Source organism: Apodemus sylvaticus, chromosome 1 (genome assembly GCF_947179515.1).
Source record: "Apodemus sylvaticus chromosome 1, mApoSyl1.1, whole genome shotgun sequence".
NCBI lineage: Eukaryota > Metazoa > Chordata > Mammalia > Rodentia > Muridae > Apodemus > Apodemus sylvaticus.
The window spans coordinates 111,405,486-111,415,742 of NC_067472.1; the positions used below are offsets into that span (position 1 = coordinate 111,405,486).

The 10,257-nt window shown below is 38.9% G+C and overlaps 1 pseudogene; it reads left to right on the forward strand.

Annotated features, from left to right (window-relative positions):
- The first annotated feature begins 9,076 nt into the window (after window positions 1-9,076).
- LOC127685278 (PDZ domain-containing protein 11-like) lies at window positions 9,077-9,624 on the forward strand (annotated as a pseudogene).
- The last annotated feature ends 633 nt before the right edge of the window (window positions 9,625-10,257 follow it).

The following is a 10,257-nucleotide window of genomic DNA, read 5'->3' on the forward strand; positions in this document are numbered from 1 at the left end:
TTGAGTAGAATATTATTCAGTTTCCACGTATATGTGGGTTTTCTGTTGTTTTTGTTGCTATTGAAGACCACTTTTACTCCATAGTGATCTGATAGGAGACATGGGATTAGTTCGATCTTCTTATATTTGTTGAGGTCTGTCTTGTGACCAATTATATGGTCGATTTTGGAGAAGGTACCATGAGGTGCTGAGAAAAAGGTATATTCTTTTGCTTTAGGATAGAATGTTCTCTATATATCTGTTAAATCTAATTGGTCCAAAGCTTCAATTAATTTCATTATGTCCCTGTTTAGTTTCTGTTTTCCTGATCGGTCCATTGAGGAAAGTGCAGTGTTGAAGTCACCCACAATTATTGTGTTAGGTGCAATGTGTGCTTTGAGCTTTAATAAAGTTTCTTTTACGAATGAGGGTGCCCTTGCATTTTGGAGCATAGATGTTCAGGATTGAGAGTTCTTCTTGTTGTATTTTTCCTTTGACCAGCAAGAAGTGTCCCTCTGGGTCTCTTTTGATGACTTTGGGTTGAAAGTCAATTTTATCTGATATTAAAATGGCTACTCCAGCTTGTTTCCTGAGACCATTTGCTTGTAAAATTGTCTTCCAGCCTTTTACTCTAAGGTAGTGTTTGTCTTTGACCCTTAGGTGTGTTTCCTGTAAGCAGCAAAATGTAGGGTCCTGTTTACGTATCCAGTCAGTTAGTCTATGTCTTTTTATTGGGGCATTGAGTCCATTGATGTTAAGAGATATTAAGGAATAGTGATTGTTACTTCCTGTCATTTTTGACGTTATTTTTTAAATTTGATTGCTTAACTTCTTTTGGGTTTGAGGAAAGGTTACTTTCTTGCTTTTTCCAGGGTGAAGTTTCCCTCCTTGTATTGGTGTTTTCCTTCTATTATCCTTTGTAGGGCTGGGTTTGTGGATAGATATTGGGTAAAGTTGGTTTTGTCATGAAATATCTTAGTTTCTCCATCTATGGTGATTGAGAGTTTTGCTGGATATAGTAGTTTTGGTTGGCATTTGTGTTCTCTTAGAGTCTGCATGAGATCTGCCCAGGACCTTCTAGCCTTCATAGTCTCAGGTGAAAAGTCTGCTGTGATTCTGATAGGTCTTCCTTTATATGTTACTTGGCCTTTTTCTCTTACTGCCTTTAATATTCTTTCTTTGTTTAGAACATTTGGTGTTCTGATTATTATGTGACGGGAAGTATTTCTGTTCTGGTCCAGTCTGTTTGGAGTTCTGTAGGCTTCTTGTATATTCATTGGAATCTCTCTCTTTAGGTTAGGGAAGTTTTCTTCCATAATTTTATTGAAGATATTTGCTGGCCCTTTAAGCTGTAAATTTTCACTCTCATCTATGCCTATAATCCTTAGGTTTGGTCTTCTCATTGTGTCCTGGATTTCCTGGATATTTTGGGTTACAAGCTTTTTGCTTTTTGCATTTTCTTTAACTGTTGAGTCCATGGTTTCTATGGTATCTTCAGCGTCTGAGATTCTTTCTTCTATCTCTTGTATTCTGTTGTTGATATTTGCATCTATGTCCACTGATTTCTTCCCAAGGCTTTCTATCTCCAAAGTTGTCTCCCTTTGAGTTTTCTTAGTTGTTTCTACTTCTGATTTTAGATCCTGGATTTTTTTGCTTAGCTCCTTCACTTGCTTGTTTGTGCTTTCCTGTAATTCTTTAAGAGATTTTTGTGTTTCCTCTTTCATGACCGCAGCCTGTTGACCAAAGTTCTCCTGTATTTCTTTAAGTGTTTTTTGTGTTTCCTCCTTATTGGCTTTTGTATTCTCCTGGATTTCTTTCAATGATTTTTGTGTTTCCCTTGCAAGCGCTTCTAACTTTTGATCCATTTTCTCCTGAAATTCTTTAAGTATGTCCTTCATGTGTTCCTGTACCAGCATCATGACCAGTGATTTTAAATCCAAATCTTGTTTTACTGGTGTGATGGGGTATCCAGGACATGCTGGTAAAGGAGAATTGAGTTCAGATGTTGCCATATTGCCTTGATTTCTGTTAGTGACGTTCCTGCGTCTGCCTTTTGCCATCTAGTTCTTACTGGTGTTAGTTGGTGTTGTCAATGCTGGACTCACCAGTGCAAGCTGCCCCTTCCCAGGTGGCTTCTGGTGCACAGCTTACCTCCTGCACTGCCTGGAGACAGGGTGTTGTTGTCCAGGCTGTTTAGACCCCGAAGCAGACACCTGAAGGCTCCTGCTGGGGCCCGCTGGATTCACTGGAGCACACCAACTTCTCCCTGCTGGCCGCCTGGAAGCCCCACCTGCCTCTTTCAGGACTTAGGAGATGTGTGTGGTGTTGCTGCTCAGGCTGATCTGGATCCGGAAGTGTAGAGGCTACTGCCAGAGGCCTCAGGACCAAAATCTAGGCTCTCTCCTGCTGGCCGCCCGGAAGCACCACCTGCCTCCTTCCGGACCTGGAGATGTGGCACTGCTGCTCAGGCTGATCTGGATCCGGAAGAGGAGAAGTCGGAGGGCTACCACCAGAGGCCTCAGGACAGAAGCCCAAGCTGGAACGAGCTGTGCTGTGAGCTCCCAGACTGCCTCTGGGCGCACACCGGGTCCCCCGCACCTCCTGGAGACCGAGCGCTGCGGCCCAGGCTGTTCAGATCCCAAAGCAGGTGCCTGAAGGCTCCCGCTGGGGCCTGCTGGGTTCACCGGAGCACACTGACCTCTCCCGCTGGCCGCCCGGAAGCACCACCTGCCTCCTTCAGGACCTGGAGATGTGGCACTGCTCCTCAGGCCGATCTGGATCCGGAAGTGGAGTGGTCGGAGGGTTACCACCAGAGGCCTCAGGACCGAAGCCCATGCTGGAACGAGCTGTGCTGTGAGCTCCCAGACTGCCTCTGGGCGCACACCAGGTCCCCCGCACCTCCTGGAGACCGAGCGCTGCGGCCCAGGCTGTTCAGAACCCAAAGCAGGCGCCTGAAGGCTCCCGCTGGGGCCCGCTGGATTCACCGGAGCACACTGACCTCTCCCGCTGGCTGCCCAGGAGCACCACCTGCCTCCTTCCGGACCTGGAGATGTGGCACTGCTGCTCAGGCTGATCTGGATCCGGAAGAGGAGAAGTCAGAGGGCTACCACCAGAGGCCTCAGGACAGAAGCCCAAGCTGGAACGAGCTGTGCTGTGAGCTCCCAGACTGCCTCTCGCATTACAAATTTTTTAAAGACTCCTACCTCTAGGATACTTTTCAATGTTGCTTTTATCTCTTCTATGCTCTATGGAGCCTTAGTCACTGGGCCCGTGATATACTGGATGTTCAAGTTTGCTTTGTAAGTAGTCTTGATAAGCTTAGTCTATACTTACATCTTTATGTACCTTTTATACCAATATCCTCAATGACTGGCTGCACAAATAAAATGAAACAAAGGTTTCTTTTCTACCTTCTCACCAGCACTGTCTCTTTGCCCTAAGGACTGCCATTCTGACAGGGGTAAGGTAAAGTGGAACTTGAATGTAATTTTGTTTTACTTTTACTGGATGCTTAAGAATTGTGAGCAGTTTTGATCAAGCTTTCCAACTCCTATGTTTATACCTAGAGGAATCCAAGTCAGTACATGGTAGACATACCAGGTTTGTTGGAGTATCATTCACAAGACCAAATCCCTATTACATAACTGTTTTTATGTTTCATAGAACTATTATTATCATTGCTGCTGTTACAGTTCATGTTTATCTTGGTAATAAAACCCTAGTATTGAGATACCTTGACTGAAGTCTCTTCTTTGAAAAGAAAATTGGCCAGTGTATAGCCAGGAGTTATTATCTTCATGTAGCCTAGTCAAAGACCACTTACTGCTCTCACTTAGATGTCAATTAGTTCTGCCAAGGTGTCATTTGCTAATTACAGTTGTGGCTCACAACAGCTTATTGCAAAGCTTCCAACTGACTGAGTTCCCAGGAAAATGGTGTGCTTCTAGGACTTTAGGCACACACCTGTACTAACCACTGCAGGAGAAATGTCTTAGAAGGTTGGCACCTATTTACAAGTCTATGAAACTTTTGCCAGCTTTCCCAATGTCGCCATGTTTGTTTTATTATAACATGTTTATTTCATGGCTTTGAGGATATGTACATCAGCATTAATGTTACTTTGAAAGGTATAATATCTGAACCCTTGGAAAAATATGCACTGTTCTAAAGTAGACAATATTGAAATGGGAAAAGCCTTCAATATCTGAACACTCTTAGGCATAATAATAGAAACCCAAGCAATAAGAAGTCCTATTTGCTGTTAAGCAGTATTGTCTTACACTCCACTCAAAGAAATGTAGGTGTTACATGAGTAATACAGGCTTACAAGATGACATGATTTGTTATTATAAATCTAGGTTGGGGTCAATGTCAAATATTCCTTTCAGAAATAACAATGAAAGACATATTTCACATATACATTTGGCATAAATAAGCATTTACCTAATTTGATGAAGCAACAGTTCATTACATATGATCAAATGTACGCCATTCTAGTCTAATTTATTCTCTAAATATACTAGTCAGACTACCTGAGCTATTACACAGCCCAGGAGTATGTCACATGTTAGTTTAAGGATACCATGTGAGATAATACTATGATATTTCATGCAAATGCATCCTGTTTCTAAAGGGGTTGACCCACATGTGAACTGCATTGAACCAGACATAATAATATGCAGCCATCATTCTAGAACTCAGCAACTGGACGTAGGAGGATCAGAAATAAATGTCATTCTTGGCTATATAGTGAATTTGAGGCAAACACAGTCAATGTGAGACCTTGTCAAAAAAACGAAATACTAAATGTCCTAGAAATAGTCTACATTTAGGGTTATTTAGTTGTTCTTAGTAGGCAAAATATGCAAATCTCCTCTTGAATAATCCTCCTTTGAGTACACTATGGTTAGCAACAAAACTTGAATTCTGCCAGTTTATGGAAACATCATAATTTGTCATTTTAAACACATTTTATTTCTAATGTAACCATCCTGCGAATTGCATTTACTTTATTTCTTTGAATGACTCTGTGTTTATGTGTGTGTTTCTCTCTCTCTCTCTCTCTCTCTCTCTCTCTCTCTCTCTCTCTCTCTCTCTCTCTCTCTCTGTGTGTGTGTGTGTGTGTGTGTGTGTGTGAATTTGTGTGTGAAGGAATACATATGGAGGCCAGAGGTTGATGCTTGGTGTTTTCCTTACTTGCTCTCTGCCATATCTCATTTTGAAACAGGGTCTCATATGGAACCTGAAGCTCAGTGATTGGTCTGATTGTTTGGGTAGTGAGACCCATAAAACCAGCTGTCTCTCTATCTCCAGCTTCCAGGTTACAAATATAGGAAACACTTGGCTTTTATGTGGGTGATGGGGATCTCATGACTTTCTAGCAAGCATTTACTGATTTGGTTGTTTCTCTACTCCCAGAAATGTTTATTTTAATTAAAAAAAAACATGCAAGCAAAGAGGACAAAAAATTTTAAAACATAATTTCCATCCATCCCAACTTGACTCTTGCCTCTGATTGTCATAATCTATTCATAAATCTACAAGATCATTAAATTAATATTTGACTTGTTGATAAGACCATTCATATTCTGTAGTCATCATTATTTAAGTTTATGTTCTCCTTTATTTGTGACAAATTTTCATGACTTATGTCTCATTTTCTTTTCTCATTAGCTTGTATACACGTTTCCATTTTCTACATGGCTGCTCACATTAAAAAATAGTGACAAACTACTGCTTATTATAAAGCTATTTTATGTCCTTACTTCTTTCCTCTCTCTCTCTCTCTCTCTCTCTCTCTCTCTCTCTCTCTCTCTCTCTCTCTCTCTGTGTGTGTGTGTGTGTGTATGTGTGTGTGTGGTGTATAAGGAAGGGAGAAGAAAGGCTAATGGAAGTGGGACTTTGAATAAACACATTACAGATATGAATGAGAGTATAAAATAATAATTAAATTAATAATTTTAAAGTTACAAAATATTTTTCTAGCTTAAAAAAGAACTTTTATGGTGTTGTATTTTTTAATATAACACTCAATACTTCTGTGTAACAGGTTCCAATTAAATAATGCATGTGCTAGAAAATTACCTATCACATACTTCACATTTATTTTCCTATTTATACAAATAAAAATACCTTATAGTTTTATTAATCTCATTTGTAGCTATAGCTATAGCTCATGATATATATTTACCATGTGGATATTTTTGTTTTTTAAATCTTAGATTCGTTATGTTCTTTATTATTTTTAAGGGAAACATATCTTACTTTTATTTGCTCAAGTGCAGTTGTAGAATATACATATTTTAAACTCTAGTAAACTCTAGTAATCCTTTCCTTATGGGTTTCTTTTGCCTTTTAACGTCTGAGTGAATTTTACATTATTTATTTTTAACAGTTCTCAAAAAAATGAATCAATTTTTCACTAACAAAAGTTACCAGTATAATTATGAACTATGTTTTCTGTCAATTTATAAATGGTTCATACTTCCCGAATGAGTTAGTCAAGGTGAAGAATTATGTACTTCTAGACATATCTACTAAACCATGAACATCATCTTAGTCAATGTGGTCTACCACTATGCCTACCACAGAGCTGGGATAGGTATTGTAACTGCAGCTTCAGAATAAATTCTAACAGGAATAAATAGCAGTGTTTCCTTAGAACCTAACCTTCTATATACTGCCTAGAATAGTCCTTACAAAGGACTTACCAATTCAGAGACGCTATCCAATTGGATCGCTCTTAAACAAGGGAATACAGGAAGTTTAAGGTTGAAATTGAGAAAAATGCAGGACAGAGGAGGAGGGGAGGACCATCCTGCTTTCTTTCAAGCTGCACACAATATGGGTGTGCCTTACTCAGGATCCTAGACAAGGCTTTGATATTTCATGTTATAGCCATTTCTAAAGACTTTTAGGCATGAGCTTCATGCTAAGCAGTCTGACAGATCAAAAAGTGGTAGTAAGGGACAGTGCATCCTGAGTTCATGCTGTGTCCTGAAAATGGATTTACTCAGCAATGCTGTATACTGGCAGTGGGGTGAAAGATGAAGTTCTAATGAGAAATGGTGGATTACCAAAAAGTGAAACCATGAGGGAACTATATACAAGCATCCACAAAACTGTTGACCGGATCCTCCATGGATGGGTGGTTTTACATACCCCTGTAAACACTAGTTAAAGCAATAATTACAACTTGTATGTCACTTCTTGTTGCTCAGTTCCAGTGATGCCTATCACTGTATCTGTATTCCTTTGTCTTTGACACCATCCTGTTAATTGGAAAAGAAAAAAAAAGAAATGACCATATCTTTGTAATTGTCTTATTCTGTTATATCTTTTATGGGTGTCCAATAGAAAGGGTTTTCACTTTATCTAAATAACAAATGTACTAGAATCTTCTCCAGGAAATTGTATGTGTTCAGCCTGCATCCATGTAATCAGAGGCTGTAACTCACAGCTTCATCATTTGTTAAATCACAATAATTTAAATTGGGGTTAGGTGAGTGAGAACCACTGACTAATAAGAAAGCTTGTTATAACTATCCATTTCAGAGCAGTTTTACAGTGGAATCATTCAAAAATAATATCACTTCTGTTCAAGTACAGGTTAGCTGAGGTACAGAAAAGAATGATAATATGTAATTACCTCAAGTTAAGCATTAAGATGGGCAAGAATAAACGTAGAAGTAGGAGTCTTATTAAAATGTTTATTAGATGCAATCATTACTCAAATATCAGCCTGTAGAGAGCAGCTGTACTAGTGCGAGAAAACCCAGAGTGTAGGAAGATATGCAGTACTTGAATTCCAGGCAGAAATATTATTTGAGTTATACAATAGCTCATGATAGGAAGAAAGCTGTGTATGGGTTGTGACCTCAACCCAGCTCAGATGTGAGCCTTCCGGCTTTCTGATTTTACTCTCAGGAGTCTAATCTTCTCATCATCTAACTAGGATAAATAGTTTAGAGGAATATTAAGAAGAATTTTAGAAAAAAAGAAGAACTTTAGTATTCGTCAAGAACTTTATAGATGGTTTAACAGACACAAGTCTCTCTAGATCAAGAGAAAAGAAATACTGGCAACGATGGGTTCATTGACTGTAATTGTTTAATTGAGGACTATGAATGAAACCATGTGCGAAAAAAGTCAAATTTGATAGAATGTAATGATTACTACCAGTATAAACCCCATTATTGGTTTAGGCATCAAATATGTTTTATTCTCACTCTGTGCATGTGCAACGTTTTGAGAAAAGGCAGAAAAGATAGGAGGGATTTCAGCATAAATGGTTCAGAGGCCAAGCTTTGTGTACTCTGAGTGAGCCCTATGCTTTCAGTTTTCTAAAACTTCTGTCTTTACTGTGTGAAAGTTTCTTCTGTGCCAGCATATATTCTTTGTAATTTTGTGGCAAATGCCCTTATTCATCTTTCTACATTTGAACACCTTTCTTCATTCCCCATAAAGTTGATATATCTTGTTTAGGGTGTGCTATTTGTGCTGAAATCATTCTGTTATCAATCTTTATCATCCATACATTATTGCAAATATATCGTGACAGCATGCCTAACATTGAAATTTCTCTTGGAAATTATTTTTAAAAAATCTCAATCTGTCATGTTGATGTCAAGAAAACAGTTGGCTGACTAAATTTTTGACTATTCATCCAGATGTTAATATTAATCAACCATGGCTGTGTGTATGTACATCCATGTGCCATTTATTGTCTTTATATATTTAGATACTTTCTTTGAATATGCACAGATCTCTCTGATTGTTATCTATGGATTAAATTGAAATCACTACTAATAGTGCCATCTTGTGTCTGAAGTTAAAAATTAAGAGATTATGAAGATGATAGATTTTGTAAATGTTTTTATTAATTAAATTTGTTCTTAGACAACCTTAAATGTGTGCTCAGTGGATACTGACAATTTCTGCCTCCCACCCTCTTATATTTCTTTACCATCCCTATCCTCAGTTTAAGATGAAAAATAAAATATAAAACCCTACAAGCTTTTCCTCTCAATATCAAGTGTGTGAGGGCTGATAGCCGAGGCACCACTGAGGAAAATCTATTTGCCTGGCTTTGTCTGAAATGAATAGCAGTATTCCTTATGATATATACTAAGTGGTTTTCCTGTGTTCTAAAAACAAAATCTGCCATCATCATTGATGGATTCCTTCTCTTGAGAGAGTATACCACCAAAACTACAATAACTGGACCCGGTTTCTGCCCTTAATTGTCACACTGAAGAAGCTTCTTAGTGCTCAGTTGGGTTTAACAACTGAGGAGGAAAGGCCTCCCAGCCAGGCATCTTCACCTCCAAGGTGATTCCAAACTCTAGTGCACATCGAGGAGGACTTCAAGAAGAGGACCAAGTGCTACCTGTGAAAGATATGGATTTCCATGAAATCAAGCACTGCAAAGCTGTTGAATTCTGGAAGACAGCCCAAGAAATCAGCATTTATATGTGTGTCTTTCCCTACAATTATCATCACTAAAAAGAGCAGGCTGTGAAGTACAGACTTGCAGCCCCTTGCTCTCCATGTGGAATCTGCCAGGGCAAGGTGGCTAGGCCTCCGAAGGCTGGGCAAGTCAGGAAATTCTCTTCTCCACACCCTCCAATCTTAGTGAAAGGGTAAGATGAAGAGACAGCTTACCAGCTATCTTATACATAAACTGTTCTGTACTGGGCGTTCCCTAGTTTGCTGAGTGGATTTCACTCTGCCAAAGGAGAAAGATAATGATGTGGGTGAAGAAACTAACATTTATTAGGTACCTTAGATTGGCCACTTATACAGTTTATCATTCTATTCAAAGAAATCAGTAGGAAAAAAAGAATCTTGGGGACCTTCCATCTGATTCACCGGGCCATGCCATCCAATCCTAGTACATACACATCAGAGTCCCATACACTTGGGAGACCCCAAGGAGACAGTGGTTATGCCCCTTCTTCCTTGTCCCTGCACCCCCCAAGTCAAAACAAACTACAGCATTAAAAAATGAAGGATGTGAAGATTTAGGAAGGTCATAATTAATTAATTATTAATTGCTTATTTGTTTATTTGAATCAACTGAGTATAGAGGGTATTTCAGCGGGTTCTAAAATGTAATATCCATTTATTTTGTCTTGATTCTTTTTTAAAAAACATTACATTCTCTAGAGAGCAAACTTCTGATTGTAGAAGCAATATAATCAGCATCAGTTTTTTAAAAGCAAAATATGACTATAATATAGCTTCTTTTATTAACTTTATTATCACAGCTAAGTATAC